General features: G+C 48.8%; 22 non-coding genes across 22 annotated transcripts; all 22 read right to left on the bottom strand.

Annotated features, from left to right (window-relative positions):
- Positions 1 to 539: 539 nt before the first annotated feature.
- Positions 540 to 612, bottom strand: Trnaf-gaa (transfer RNA phenylalanine (anticodon GAA)). The gene has a single exon. It is a non-coding gene; the product is annotated as a tRNA-Phe (tRNA).
- A 613-nt stretch (positions 613 to 1225) lies between these two features.
- Trnas-uga (transfer RNA serine (anticodon UGA)) lies at positions 1226 to 1307 on the bottom strand. The gene has a single exon. It is a non-coding gene; the product is annotated as a tRNA-Ser (tRNA).
- A 572-nt stretch (positions 1308 to 1879) lies between these two features.
- Trnas-cga (transfer RNA serine (anticodon CGA)) lies at positions 1880 to 1961 on the bottom strand. The gene has a single exon. It is a non-coding gene; the product is annotated as a tRNA-Ser (tRNA).
- A 138-nt stretch (positions 1962 to 2099) lies between these two features.
- On the bottom strand, positions 2100 to 2172 carry Trnak-uuu (transfer RNA lysine (anticodon UUU)). The gene has a single exon. It is a non-coding gene; the product is annotated as a tRNA-Lys (tRNA).
- Positions 2173 to 2711: 539 nt separating this feature from the next.
- On the bottom strand, positions 2712 to 2784 carry Trnaf-gaa (transfer RNA phenylalanine (anticodon GAA)). The gene has a single exon. It is a non-coding gene; the product is annotated as a tRNA-Phe (tRNA).
- A 613-nt stretch (positions 2785 to 3397) lies between these two features.
- On the bottom strand, positions 3398 to 3479 carry Trnas-uga (transfer RNA serine (anticodon UGA)). The gene has a single exon. It is a non-coding gene; the product is annotated as a tRNA-Ser (tRNA).
- Positions 3480 to 4051: 572 nt separating this feature from the next.
- On the bottom strand, positions 4052 to 4133 carry Trnas-cga (transfer RNA serine (anticodon CGA)). The gene has a single exon. It is a non-coding gene; the product is annotated as a tRNA-Ser (tRNA).
- Positions 4134 to 4271: 138 nt separating this feature from the next.
- Trnak-uuu (transfer RNA lysine (anticodon UUU)) lies at positions 4272 to 4344 on the bottom strand. The gene has a single exon. It is a non-coding gene; the product is annotated as a tRNA-Lys (tRNA).
- Positions 4345 to 4883: 539 nt separating this feature from the next.
- Trnaf-gaa (transfer RNA phenylalanine (anticodon GAA)) lies at positions 4884 to 4956 on the bottom strand. The gene has a single exon. It is a non-coding gene; the product is annotated as a tRNA-Phe (tRNA).
- A 611-nt stretch (positions 4957 to 5567) lies between these two features.
- On the bottom strand, positions 5568 to 5649 carry Trnas-uga (transfer RNA serine (anticodon UGA)). Its single transcript has one exon. It is a non-coding gene; the product is annotated as a tRNA-Ser (tRNA).
- Positions 5650 to 6220: 571 nt separating this feature from the next.
- Positions 6221 to 6302, bottom strand: Trnas-cga (transfer RNA serine (anticodon CGA)). Its single transcript has one exon. It is a non-coding gene; the product is annotated as a tRNA-Ser (tRNA).
- A 138-nt stretch (positions 6303 to 6440) lies between these two features.
- Trnak-uuu (transfer RNA lysine (anticodon UUU)) lies at positions 6441 to 6513 on the bottom strand. Its single transcript has one exon. It is a non-coding gene; the product is annotated as a tRNA-Lys (tRNA).
- A 539-nt stretch (positions 6514 to 7052) lies between these two features.
- On the bottom strand, positions 7053 to 7125 carry Trnaf-gaa (transfer RNA phenylalanine (anticodon GAA)). Its single transcript has one exon. It is a non-coding gene; the product is annotated as a tRNA-Phe (tRNA).
- Positions 7126 to 7738: 613 nt separating this feature from the next.
- Trnas-uga (transfer RNA serine (anticodon UGA)) lies at positions 7739 to 7820 on the bottom strand. Its single transcript has one exon. It is a non-coding gene; the product is annotated as a tRNA-Ser (tRNA).
- A 572-nt stretch (positions 7821 to 8392) lies between these two features.
- Trnas-cga (transfer RNA serine (anticodon CGA)) lies at positions 8393 to 8474 on the bottom strand. Its single transcript has one exon. It is a non-coding gene; the product is annotated as a tRNA-Ser (tRNA).
- Positions 8475 to 8612: 138 nt separating this feature from the next.
- On the bottom strand, positions 8613 to 8685 carry Trnak-uuu (transfer RNA lysine (anticodon UUU)). The gene has a single exon. It is a non-coding gene; the product is annotated as a tRNA-Lys (tRNA).
- Positions 8686 to 9224: 539 nt separating this feature from the next.
- Positions 9225 to 9297, bottom strand: Trnaf-gaa (transfer RNA phenylalanine (anticodon GAA)). Its single transcript has one exon. It is a non-coding gene; the product is annotated as a tRNA-Phe (tRNA).
- Positions 9298 to 9910: 613 nt separating this feature from the next.
- On the bottom strand, positions 9911 to 9992 carry Trnas-uga (transfer RNA serine (anticodon UGA)). Its single transcript has one exon. It is a non-coding gene; the product is annotated as a tRNA-Ser (tRNA).
- A 571-nt stretch (positions 9993 to 10563) lies between these two features.
- On the bottom strand, positions 10564 to 10645 carry Trnas-cga (transfer RNA serine (anticodon CGA)). The gene has a single exon. It is a non-coding gene; the product is annotated as a tRNA-Ser (tRNA).
- A 138-nt stretch (positions 10646 to 10783) lies between these two features.
- Positions 10784 to 10856, bottom strand: Trnak-uuu (transfer RNA lysine (anticodon UUU)). Its single transcript has one exon. It is a non-coding gene; the product is annotated as a tRNA-Lys (tRNA).
- Positions 10857 to 11395: 539 nt separating this feature from the next.
- Positions 11396 to 11468, bottom strand: Trnaf-gaa (transfer RNA phenylalanine (anticodon GAA)). The gene has a single exon. It is a non-coding gene; the product is annotated as a tRNA-Phe (tRNA).
- Positions 11469 to 12080: 612 nt separating this feature from the next.
- On the bottom strand, positions 12081 to 12162 carry Trnas-uga (transfer RNA serine (anticodon UGA)). Its single transcript has one exon. It is a non-coding gene; the product is annotated as a tRNA-Ser (tRNA).
- Between the last annotated feature and the right edge of the window lie 228 nt (positions 12163 to 12390).

Genomic DNA, 12390 nt, shown 5'->3' with positions numbered 1-12390 from the left:
TCACACAAGGCTGCAAAACCTCCCACGATGCACAACTATACATTGACTCATGTCCTTTACTGTTGTTCAATCGCTGCATGGGGCCGTTACTAATAAAACGTCGCCCAAATGCTGTCTACAAACTTATCGCGCTAAGCCCGTAACACACTATCGAAGACTGCTGACACACGATGCAACAACAAATTGTACCAGTTGTTACGTCTCATACGTTGGAGCAGAGAATTTACGTGTTTTGTCGACACTCACTGGGCAATTGGAAAATTCACAAGCATTTCGAATGCAATGTTTCCCACGCTTTCGCTCATTTCACGGTTCCGTTGAAGATGTTCTTCACCACCTGACACAGAAAAGGGAATGCAGTCGGTAGGATATTTTTAATTCTTTTGCTTCTAAGGGAGTTAGTTGTCTAGTAAGTTCCTCTTATGGCATGCAATAGACAACCAGAACAGCTACAGGAGAGGGTCAGTTTTGTTGTCAGCGGTAGTTGCATTATCACAAACGCAGAGTAATTCCATTGGCGTCGCATGAAAACGAATACCTGCCGAAACCCGGGATCGAACCAGGGACCTTTAGATCTTCAGTCTAACGCTCTCCCAACTGAGCTATTTCGGCTGACGTCGAAGGTTGCCATTTGCATGTGTTCGTTAATTTGTGCCTCGTTGCCAATTTCACAGTCACCTTCGTCTGATAAGACATAGGGACGCTGAAGGGCGAGCAGCCGATGCAGTGAAGTTCCACACACATTTCTTCAGCTTCCGTCATCGTAACAAGCAAACATGTCGACTCGATTCGTGTGATATTGAATTCGCTGACTTGACGTGACGCCACGCTGACGCTAGAAAACACGTGCTATATCGATGCCAGGGGCAACTCGTGTGCAGAGAACGAGACACAAGAAGGAGTGAGCCTCTCCACCATATGAGAGGCAGTATCTAGCAGATACACACGGTAAAACATTCGACTTGCGTTAGCTCATAAATTGCTACACGTCATCGTCTGCAAGCTAAAATGGACACATCTGCACTGCCCAGTGAGGCGACACTTGTACTAACACCTGGTGGACGGCTGTGAGACTAGGAGATGAGCTGCGGCTTCTGGGGGCGACTGTAACGCTGCGCCCTCGATCAAATAACACTGCACATTGCTGGTGACCCACGTGTTTAGTAGTGACGCAACTGCTAGGTGCATCCTAGCAACGTCCGCCTTTTGAGAGCGAGAAAATTTTCGCAGTCGGCAGGACTCGAACCTACGCTCCCAGAGGGAATCTGATTTCAAGTCAGACGCCTTAGCTACTCGGCCACGACTGCCGGTGGCGGAAGCGACTCCCGACAAGTGAAGCCGCCATCTTTAGAAGCAATCTGATGGCAGAAAACGGCGTGGCCTCACTCTTTGCTGTAGGGTTTCCATTAGCCGTTACGAAAGTGTACTAATTTCCCACTGACTTATGGCTCCAATGGCGACTTCACCGACTTCCCACTGACGCACCGCTGACGCTAGTTTTCTGTCGTCTTAAAACGATGGACATACCTCCAAGCAGCTGCGAGATCTTAAGAAAAGAAAAAAAAAACGCTGCACCACTGCTTTTGCCGCACTCGAATGATTGAAATTGCGATTCATAAAAAGAAAATGAAATGTCCGCTCTGTCCAACACTTTCGAGCACATCTGTGTACTCACCATCTCAGCGACGGCTTTCTGCAGTCCCAGCGTCAGTGCGAGGTGAACCGAAAGGCACAGTAAGTAGCTGTCGTCGCGAAAACTCAGTATTCTTAAAACGGAAATTTTCGTCTTGTTGAGAATGGCATCACTGGTTGCACCCGCATTCGCCCACGCATGTCACATGTGTGCGAAAACGTTTGCTCCTCTTTACGCAAAATCGCACGCAGCCGGTAGGATTCGAACCTACGCTCCCAGAGGGAATCTGATTTCGAGTCAGACGCCTTAACCATTCGGCCACGACTGCCGTTAGCGCGGTGTTCTCTCGACACATGCAACTGCTACCGTTTAAAACACTGTGGTGTCAGAAAACGGCGTAGCTGCATTATTTTCCGTAGCGTTTCCACCGCTACCAGACGAATCGCTACCAAAGTATTAAAATTTCCGCCCGGACAGGGACTTGAACCCTGGACCCTTAGGTTAAAAGCCTAATGCTCTACCGACTGAGCTATCCGGGCTCACACAAGGCTGCAAAACCTCCCACGATGCACAACTATACATTGACTCATGTCCTTTACTGTTGTTCAATCGCTGCATGGGGCCGTTACTAATAAAACGTCGCCCAAATGCTGTCTACAAACTTATCGCGCTAAGCCCGTAACACACTATCGAAGACTGCTGACACACGATGCAACAACAAATTGTACCAGTTGTTACGTCTCATACGTTGGAGCAGAGAATTTACGTGTTTTGTCGACACTCACTGGGCAATTGGAAAATTCACAAGCATTTCGAATGCAATGTTTCCCACGCTTTCGCTCATTTCACGGTTCCGTTGAAGATGTTCTTCACCACCTGACACAGAAAAGGGAATGCAGTCGGTAGGATATTTTTAATTCTTTTGCTTCTAAGGGAGTTAGTTGTCTAGTAAGTTCCTCTTATGGCATGCAATAGACAACCAGAACAGCTACAGGAGAGGGTCAGTTTTGTTGTCAGCGGTAGTTGCATTATCACAAACGCAGAGTAATTCCATTGGCGTCGCATGAAAACGAATACCTGCCGAAACCCGGGATCGAACCAGGGACCTTTAGATCTTCAGTCTAACGCTCTCCCAACTGAGCTATTTCGGCTGACGTCGAAGGTTGCCATTTGCATGTGTTCGTTAATTTGTGCCTCGTTGCCAATTTCACAGTCACCTTCGTCTGATAAGACATAGGGACGCTGAAGGGCGAGCAGCCGATGCAGTGAAGTTCCACACACATTTCTTCAGCTTCCGTCATCGTAACAAGCAAACATGTCGACTCGATTCGTGTGATATTGAATTCGCTGACTTGACGTGACGCCACGCTGACGCTAGAAAACACGTGCTATATCGATGCCAGGGGCAACTCGTGTGCAGAGAACGAGACACAAGAAGGAGTGAGCCTCTCCACCATATGAGAGGCAGTATCTAGCAGATACACACGGTAAAACATTCGACTTGCGTTAGCTCATAAATTGCTACACGTCATCGTCTGCAAGCTAAAATGGACACATCTGCACTGCCCAGTGAGGCGACACTTGTACTAACACCTGGTGGACGGCTGTGAGACTAGGAGATGAGCTGCGGCTTCTGGGGGCGACTGTAACGCTGCGCCCTCGATCAAATAACACTGCACATTGCTGGTGACCCACGTGTTTAGTAGTGACGCAACTGCTAGGTGCATCCTAGCAACGTCCGCCTTTTGAGAGCGAGAAAATTTTCGCAGTCGGCAGGACTCGAACCTACGCTCCCAGAGGGAATCTGATTTCAAGTCAGACGCCTTAGCTACTCGGCCACGACTGCCGGTGGCGGAAGCGACTCCCGACAAGTGAAGCCGCCATCTTTAGAAGCAATCTGATGGCAGAAAACGGCGTGGCCTCACTCTTTGCTGTAGGGTTTCCATTAGCCGTTACGAAAGTGTACTAATTTCCCACTGACTTATGGCTCCAATGGCGACTTCACCGACTTCCCACTGACGCACCGCTGACGCTAGTTTTCTGTCGTCTTAAAACGATGGACATACCTCCAAGCAGCTGCGAGATCTTAAGAAAAGAAAAAAAAAACGCTGCACCACTGCTTTTGCCGCACTCGAATGATTGAAATTGCGATTCATAAAAAGAAAATGAAATGTCCGCTCTGTCCAACACTTTCGAGCACATCTGTGTACTCACCATCTCAGCGACGGCTTTCTGCAGTCCCAGCGTCAGTGCGAGGTGAACCGAAAGGCACAGTAAGTAGCTGTCGTCGCGAAAACTCAGTATTCTTAAAACGGAAATTTTCGTCTTGTTGAGAATGGCATCACTGGTTGCACCCGCATTCGCCCACGCATGTCACATGTGTGCGAAAACGTTTGCTCCTCTTTACGCAAAATCGCACGCAGCCGGTAGGATTCGAACCTACGCTCCCAGAGGGAATCTGATTTCGAGTCAGACGCCTTAACCACTCGGCCACGACTGCCGTTAGCGCGGTGTTCTCTCGACACATGCAACTGCTACCGTTTAAAACACTGTGGTGTCAGAAAACGGCGTAGCTGCATTATTTTCCGTAGCGTTTCCACCGCTACCAGACGAATCGCTACCAAAGTATTAAAATTTCCGCCCGGACAGGGACTTGAACCCTGGACCCTTAGGTTAAAAGCCTAATGCTCTACCGACTGAGCTATCCGGGCTCACACAAGGCTGCAAAACCTCCCACGATGCACAACTATACATTGACTCATGTCCTTTACTGTTGTTCAATCGCTGCATGGGGCCGTTACTAATAAAACGTCGCCCAAATGCTGTCTACAAACTTATCGCGCTAAGCCCGTAACACACTATCGAAGACTGCTGACACACGATGCAACAACAAATTGTACCAGTTGTTACGTCTCATACGTTGGAGCAGAGAATTTACGTGTTTTGTCGACACTCACTGGGCAATTGGAAAATTCACAAGCATTTCGAATGCAATGTTTCCCACGCTTTCGCTCATTTCACGGTTCCGTTGAAGATGTTCTTCACCACCTGACACAGAAAAGGGAATGCAGTCGGTAGGATATTTTTAATTCTTTTGCTTCTAAGGGAGTTAGTTGTCTAGTAAGTTCCTCTTATGGCATGCAATAGACAACCAGAACAGCTACAGGAGAGGGTCAGTTTTGTTGTCAGCGGTAGTTGCATTATCACAAACGCAGAGTAATTCCATTGGCGTCGCATGAAAACGAATACCTGCCGAAACCCGGGATCGAACCAGGGACCTTTAGATCTTCAGTCTAACGCTCTCCCAACTGAGCTATTTCGGCTGACGTCGAAGGTTGCCATTTGCATGTGTTCGTTAATTTGTGCCTCGTTGCCAATTTCACAGTCACCTTCGTCTGATAAGACATAGGGACGCTGAAGGGCGAGCAGCCGATGCAGTGAAGTTCCACACACATTTCTTCAGCTTCCGTCATCGTAACAAGCAAACATGTCGACTCGATTCGTGTGATATTGAATTCGCTGACTTGACGTGACGCCACGCTGACGCTAGAAAACACGTGCTATATCGATGCCAGGGGCAACTCGTGTGCAGAGAACGAGACACAAGAAGGAGTGAGCCTCTCCACCATATGAGAGGCAGTATCTAGCAGATACACACGGTAAAACATTCGACTTGCGTTAGCTCATAAATTGCTACACGTCATCGTCTGCAAGCTAAAATGGACACATCTGCACTGCCCAGTGAGGCGACACTTGTACTAACACCTGGTGGACGGCTGTGAGACTAGGAGATGAGCTGCGGCTTCTGGGGGCGACTGTAACGCTGCGCCCTCGATCAAATAACACTGCACATTGCTGGTGACCCACATGTTTAGTAGTGACGCAACTGCTAGGATGCAGCTCAACGTCCGCCTTTTGAGAGCGAGAAAATTTTCGCAGTCGGCAGGACTCGAACCTACGCTCCCAGAGGGAATCTGATTTCAAGTCAGACGCCTTAACCACTCGGCCACGACTGCCGGTGGCGGAAGCGACTCCCGACAAGTGAAGCCGCCATCTTTAGAAGCAATCTGATGGCAGAAAACGGCGTGGCCTCACTCTTTGCTGTAGGGTTTCCATTAGCCGTTACGAAAGTGTACTAATTTCCCACTGACTTATGGCTCCAATGGCGACTTCACCGACTTCCCACTGACGCACCGCTGACGCTAGTTTTCTGTCGTCTTAAAACGATGGACATACCTCCAAGCAGCTGCGAGATCTTAAGAAAAGAAAAAAAAACGCTGCACCACTGCTTTTGCCGCACTCGAATGATTGAAATTGCGATTCATAAAAAGAAAATGAAATGTCCGCTCTGTCCAACACTTTCGAGCACATCTGTGTACTCACCATCTCAGCGACGGCTTTCTGCAGTCCCAGCGTCAGTGCGAGGTGAACCGAAAGGCACAGTAAGTAGCTGTCGTCGCGAAAACTCAGTATTCTTAAAACGGAAATTTTCGTCTTGTTGAGAATGGCATCACTGGTTGCACCCGCATTCGCCCACGCATGTCACATGTGTGCGAAAACGTTTGCTCCTCTTTACGCAAAATCGCACGCAGCCGGTAGGATTCGAACCTACGCTCCCAGAGGGAATCTGATTTCGAGTCAGACGCCTTAACCACTCGGCCACGACTGCCGTTAGCGCGGTGTTCTCTCGACACATGCAACTGCTACCGTTTAAAACACTGTGGTGTCAGAAAACGGCGTAGCTGCATTATTTTCCGTAGCGTTTCCACCGCTACCAGACGAATCGCTACCAAAGTATTAAAATTTCCGCCCGGACAGGGACTTGAACCCTGGACCCTTAGGTTAAAAGCCTAATGCTCTACCGACTGAGCTATCCGGGCTCACACAAGGCTGCAAAACCTCCCACGATGCACAACTATACATTGACTCATGTCCTTTACTGTTGTTCAATCGCTGCATGGGGCCGTTACTAATAAAACGTCGCCCAAATGCTGTCTACAAACTTATCGCGCTAAGCCCGTAACACACTATCGAAGACTGCTGACACACGATGCAACAACAAATTGTACCAGTTGTTACGTCTCATACGTTGGAGCAGAGAATTTACGTGTTTTGTCGACACTCACTGGGCAATTGGAAAATTCACAAGCATTTCGAATGCAATGTTTCCCACGCTTTCGCTCATTTCACGGTTCCGTTGAAGATGTTCTTCACCACCTGACACAGAAAAGGGAATGCAGTCGGTAGGATATTTTTAATTCTTTTGCTTCTAAGGGAGTTAGTTGTCTAGTAAGTTCCTCTTATGGCATGCAATAGACAACCAGAACAGCTACAGGAGAGGGTCAGTTTTGTTGTCAGCGGTAGTTGCATTATCACAAACGCAGAGTAATTCCATTGGCGTCGCATGAAAACGAATACCTGCCGAAACCCGGGATCGAACCAGGGACCTTTAGATCTTCAGTCTAACGCTCTCCCAACTGAGCTATTTCGGCTGACGTCGAAGGTTGCCATTTGCATGTGTTCGTTAATTTGTGCCTCGTTGCCAATTTCACAGTCACCTTCGTCTGATAAGACATAGGGACGCTGAAGGGCGAGCAGCCGATGCAGTGAAGTTCCACACACATTTCTTCAGCTTCCGTCATCGTAACAAGCAAACATGTCGACTCGATTCGTGTGATATTGAATTCGCTGACTTGACGTGACGCCACGCTGACGCTAGAAAACACGTGCTATATCGATGCCAGGGGCAACTCGTGTGCAGAGAACGAGACACAAGAAGGAGTGAGCCTCTCCACCATATGAGAGGCAGTATCTAGCAGATACACACGGTAAAACATTCGACTTGCGTTAGCTCATAAATTGCTACACGTCATCGTCTGCAAGCTAAAATGGACACATCTGCACTGCCCAGTGAGGCGACACTTGTACTAACACCTGGTGGACGGCTGTGAGACTAGGAGATGAGCTGCGGCTTCTGGGGGCGACTGTAACGCTGCGCCCTCGATCAAATAACACTGCACATTGCTGGTGACCCACGTGTTTAGTAGTGACGCAACTGCTAGGTGCATCCTAGCAACGTCCGCCTTTTGAGAGCGAGAAAATTTTCGCAGTCGGCAGGACTCGAACCTACGCTCCCAGAGGGAATCTGATTTCAAGTCAGACGCCTTAGCTACTCGGCCACGACTGCCGGTGGCGGAAGCGACTCCCGACAAGTGAAGCCGCCATCTTTAGAAGCAATCTGATGGCAGAAAACGGCGTGGCCTCACTCTTTGCTGTAGGGTTTCCATTAGCCGTTACGAAAGTGTACTAATTTCCCACTGACTTATGGCTCCAATGGCGACTTCACCGACTTCCCACTGACGCACCGCTGACGCTAGTTTTCTGTCGTCTTAAAACGATGGACATACCTCCAAGCAGCTGCGAGATCTTAAGAAAAGAAAAAAAAAACGCTGCACCACTGCTTTTGCCGCACTCGAATGATTGAAATTGCGATTCATAAAAAGAAAATGAAATGTCCGCTCTGTCCAACACTTTCGAGCACATCTGTGTACTCACCATCTCAGCGACGGCTTTCTGCAGTCCCAGCGTCAGTGCGAGGTGAACCGAAAGGCACAGTAAGTAGCTGTCGTCGCGAAAACTCAGTATTCTTAAAACGGAAATTTTCGTCTTGTTGAGAATGGCATCACTGGTTGCACCCGCATTCGCCCACGCATGTCACATGTGTGCGAAAACGTTTGCTCCTCTTTACGCAAAATCGCACGCAGCCGGTAGGATTCGAACCTACGCTCCCAGAGGGAATCTGATTTCGAGTCAGACGCCTTAACCACTCGGCCACGACTGCCGTTAGCGCGGTGTTCTCTCGACACATGCAACTGCTACCGTTTAAAACACTGTGGTGTCAGAAAACGGCGTAGCTGCATTATTTTCCGTAGCGTTTCCACCGCTACCAGACGAATCGCTACCAAAGTATTAAAATTTCCGCCCGGACAGGGACTTGAACCCTGGACCCTTAGGTTAAAAGCCTAATGCTCTACCGACTGAGCTATCCGGGCTCACACAAGGCTGCAAAACCTCCCACGATGCACAACTATACATTGACTCATGTCCTTTACTGTTGTTCAATCGCTGCATGGGGCCGTTACTAATAAAACGTCGCCCAAATGCTGTCTACAAACTTATCGCGCTAAGCCCGTAACACACTATCGAAGACTGCTGACACACGATGCAACAACAAATTGTACCAGTTGTTACGTCTCATACGTTGGAGCAGAGAATTTACGTGTTTTGTCGACACTCACTGGGCAATTGGAAAATTCACAAGCATTTCGAATGCAATGTTTCCCACGCTTTCGCTCATTTCACGGTTCCGTTGAAGATGTTCTTCACCACCTGACACAGAAAAGGGAATGCAGTCGGTAGGATATTTTTAATTCTTTTGCTTCTAAGGGAGTTAGTTGTCTAGTAAGTTCCTCTTATGGCATGCAATAGACAACCAGAACAGCTACAGGAGAGGGTCAGTTTTGTTGTCAGCGGTAGTTGCATTATCACAAACGCAGAGTAATTCCATTGGCGTCGCATGAAAACGAATACCTGCCGAAACCCGGGATCGAACCAGGGACCTTTGGATCTTCAGTCTAACGCTCTCCCAACTGAGCTATTTCGGCTGACGTCGAAGGTTGCCATTTGCATGTGTTCGTTAATTTGTGCCTCGTTGCCAATTTCACAGTCACCTTCGTCTGATAAGACATAGGGACGCTGAAGGGCGAGCAGCCGATGCAGTGAAGTTCCACACACATTTCTTCAGCTTCCGTCATCGTAACAAGCAAACATGTCGACTCGATTCGTGTGATATTGAATTCGCTGACTTGACGTGACGCCACGCTGACGCTAGAAAACACGTGCTATATCGATGCCAGGGGCAACTCGTGTGCAGAGAACGAGACACAAGAAGGAGTGAGCCTCTCCACCATATGAGAGGCAGTATCTAGCAGATACACACGGTAAAACATTCGACTTGCGTTAGCTCATAAATTGCTACACGTCATCGTCTGCAAGCTAAAATGGACACATCTGCACTGCCCAGTGAGGCGACACTTGTACTAACACCTGGTGGACGGCTGTGAGACTAGGAGATGAGCTGCGGCTTCTGGGGGCGACTGTAACGCTGCGCCCTCGATCAAATAACACTGCACATTGCTGGTGACCCACGTGTTTAGTAGTGACGCAACTGCTAGGTGCATCCTAGCAACGTCCGCCTTTTGAGAGCGAGAAAATTTTCGCAGTCGGCAGGACTCGAACCTACGCTCCCAGAGGGAATCTGATTTCAAGTCAGACGCCTTAACCACTCGGCCACGACTGCCGGTGGCGGAAGCGACTCCCGACAAGTGAAGCCGCCATCTTTAGAAGCAATCTGATGGCAGAAAACGGCGTGGCCTCACTCTTTGCTGTAGGGTTTCCATTAGCCGTTACGAAAGTGTACTAATTTCCCACTGACTTATGGCTCCAATGGCGACTTCACCGACTTCCCACTGACGCACCGCTGACGCTAGTTTTCTGTCGTCTTAAAACGATGGACATACCTCCAAGCAGCTGCGAGATCTTAAGAAAAGAAAAAAAAACGCTGCACCACTGCTTTTGCCGCACTCGAATGATTGAAATTGCGATTCATAAAAAGAAAATGAAATGTCCGCTCTGTCCAACACTTTCGAGCACATCTGTGTACTCACCATCTCAGCGACGGCTTTCTGCAGTCCCAGCGTCAGTGCGAGGTGAACCGAAAGGCACAGTAAGTAGCTGTCGTCGCGAAAACTCAGTATTCTTAAAACGGAAATTTTCGTCTTGTTGAGAATGGCATCACTGGTTGCACCCGCATTCGCCCACGCATGTCACATGTGTGCGAAAACGTTTGCTCCTCTTTACGCAAAATCGCACGCAGCCGGTAGGATTCGAACCTACGCTCCCAGAGGGAATCTGATTTCGAGTCAGACGCCTTAACCACTCGGCCACGACTGCCGTTAGCGCGGTGTTCTCTCGACACATGCAACTGCTACCGTTTAAAACACTGTGGTGTCAGAAAACGGCGTAGCTGCATTATTTTCCGTAGCGTTTCCACCGCTACCAGACGAATCGCTACCAAAGTATTAAAATTTCCGCCCGGACAGGGACTTGAACCCTGGACCCTTAGGTTAAAAGCCTAATGCTCTACCGACTGAGCTATCCGGGCTCACACAAGGCTGCAAAACCTCCCACGATGCACAACTATACATTGACTCATGTCCTTTACTGTTGTTCAATCGCTGCATGGGGCCGTTACTAATAAAACGTCGCCCAAATGCTGTCTACAAACTTATCGCGCTAAGCCCGTAACACACTATCGAAGACTGCTGACACACGATGCAACAACAAATTGTACCAGTTGTTACGTCTCATACGTTGGAGCAGAGAATTTACGTGTTTTGTCGACACTCACTGGGCAATTGGAAAATTCACAAGCATTTCGAATGCAATGTTTCCCACGCTTTCGCTCATTTCACGGTTCCGTTGAAGATGTTCTTCACCACCTGACACAGAAAAGGGAATGCAGTCGGTAGGATATTTTTAATTCTTTTGCTTCTAAGGGAGTTAGTTGTCTAGTAAGTTCCTCTTATGGCATGCAATAGACAACCAGAACAGCTACAGGAGAGGGTCAGTTTTGTTGTCAGCGGTAGTTGCATTATCACAAACGCAGAGTAATTCCATTGGCGTCGCATGAAAACGAATACCTGCCGAAACCCGGGATCGAACCAGGGACCTTTGGATCTTCAGTCTAACGCTCTCCCAACTGAGCTATTTCGGCTGACGTCGAAGGTTGCCATTTGCATGTGTTCGTTAATTTGTGCCTCGTTGCCAATTTCACAGTCACCTTCGTCTGATAAGACATAGGGACGCTGAAGGGCGAGCAGCCGATGCAGTGAAGTTCCACACACATTTCTTCAGCTTCCGTCATCGTAACAAGCAAACATGTCGACTCGATTCGTGTGATATTGAATTCGCTGACTTGACGTGACGCACGCTGACGCTAGAAAACACGTGCTATATCGATGCCAGGGGCAACTCGTGTGCAGAGAACGAGACACAAGAAGGAGTGAGCCTCTCCACCATATGAGAGGCAGTATCTAGCAGATACACACGGTAAAACATTCGACTTGCGTTAGCTCATAAATTGCTACACGTCATCGTCTGCAAGCTAAAATGGACACATCTGCACTGCCCAGTGAGGCGACACTTGTACTAACACCTGGTGGACGGCTGTGAGACTAGGAGATGAGCTGCGGCTTCTGGGGGCGACTGTAACGCTGCGCCCTCGATCAAATAACACTGCACATTGCTGGTGACCCACGTGTTTAGTAGTGACGCAACTGCTAGGTGCATCCTAGCAACGTCCGCCTTTTGAGAGCGAGAAAATTTTCGCAGTCGGCAGGACTCGAACCTACGCTCCCAGAGGGAATCTGATTTCAAGTCAGACGCCTTAACCACTCGGCCACGACTGCCGGTGGCGGAAGCGACTCCCGACAAGTGAAGCCGCCATCTTTAGAAGCAATCTGATGGCAGAAAACGGCGTGGCCTCACTCTTTGCTGTAGGGTTTCCATTAGCCGTTACGAAAGTGTACTAATTTCCCACTGACTTATGGCTCCAATGGCGACTTCACCGACTTCCCACTGACGCACCGCTGACGCTAGTTTTCTGTCGTCTTAAAACGATGGACATACCTCCAAGC

This window comes from Schistocerca cancellata, unplaced genomic scaffold (assembly GCF_023864275.1).
Source record: "Schistocerca cancellata isolate TAMUIC-IGC-003103 unplaced genomic scaffold, iqSchCanc2.1 HiC_scaffold_616, whole genome shotgun sequence".
NCBI lineage: Eukaryota > Metazoa > Arthropoda > Insecta > Orthoptera > Acrididae > Schistocerca > Schistocerca cancellata.
Note: the sequence above shows the minus strand (reverse complement) of the source record. Positions and strands in the feature narration are given on the sequence as shown.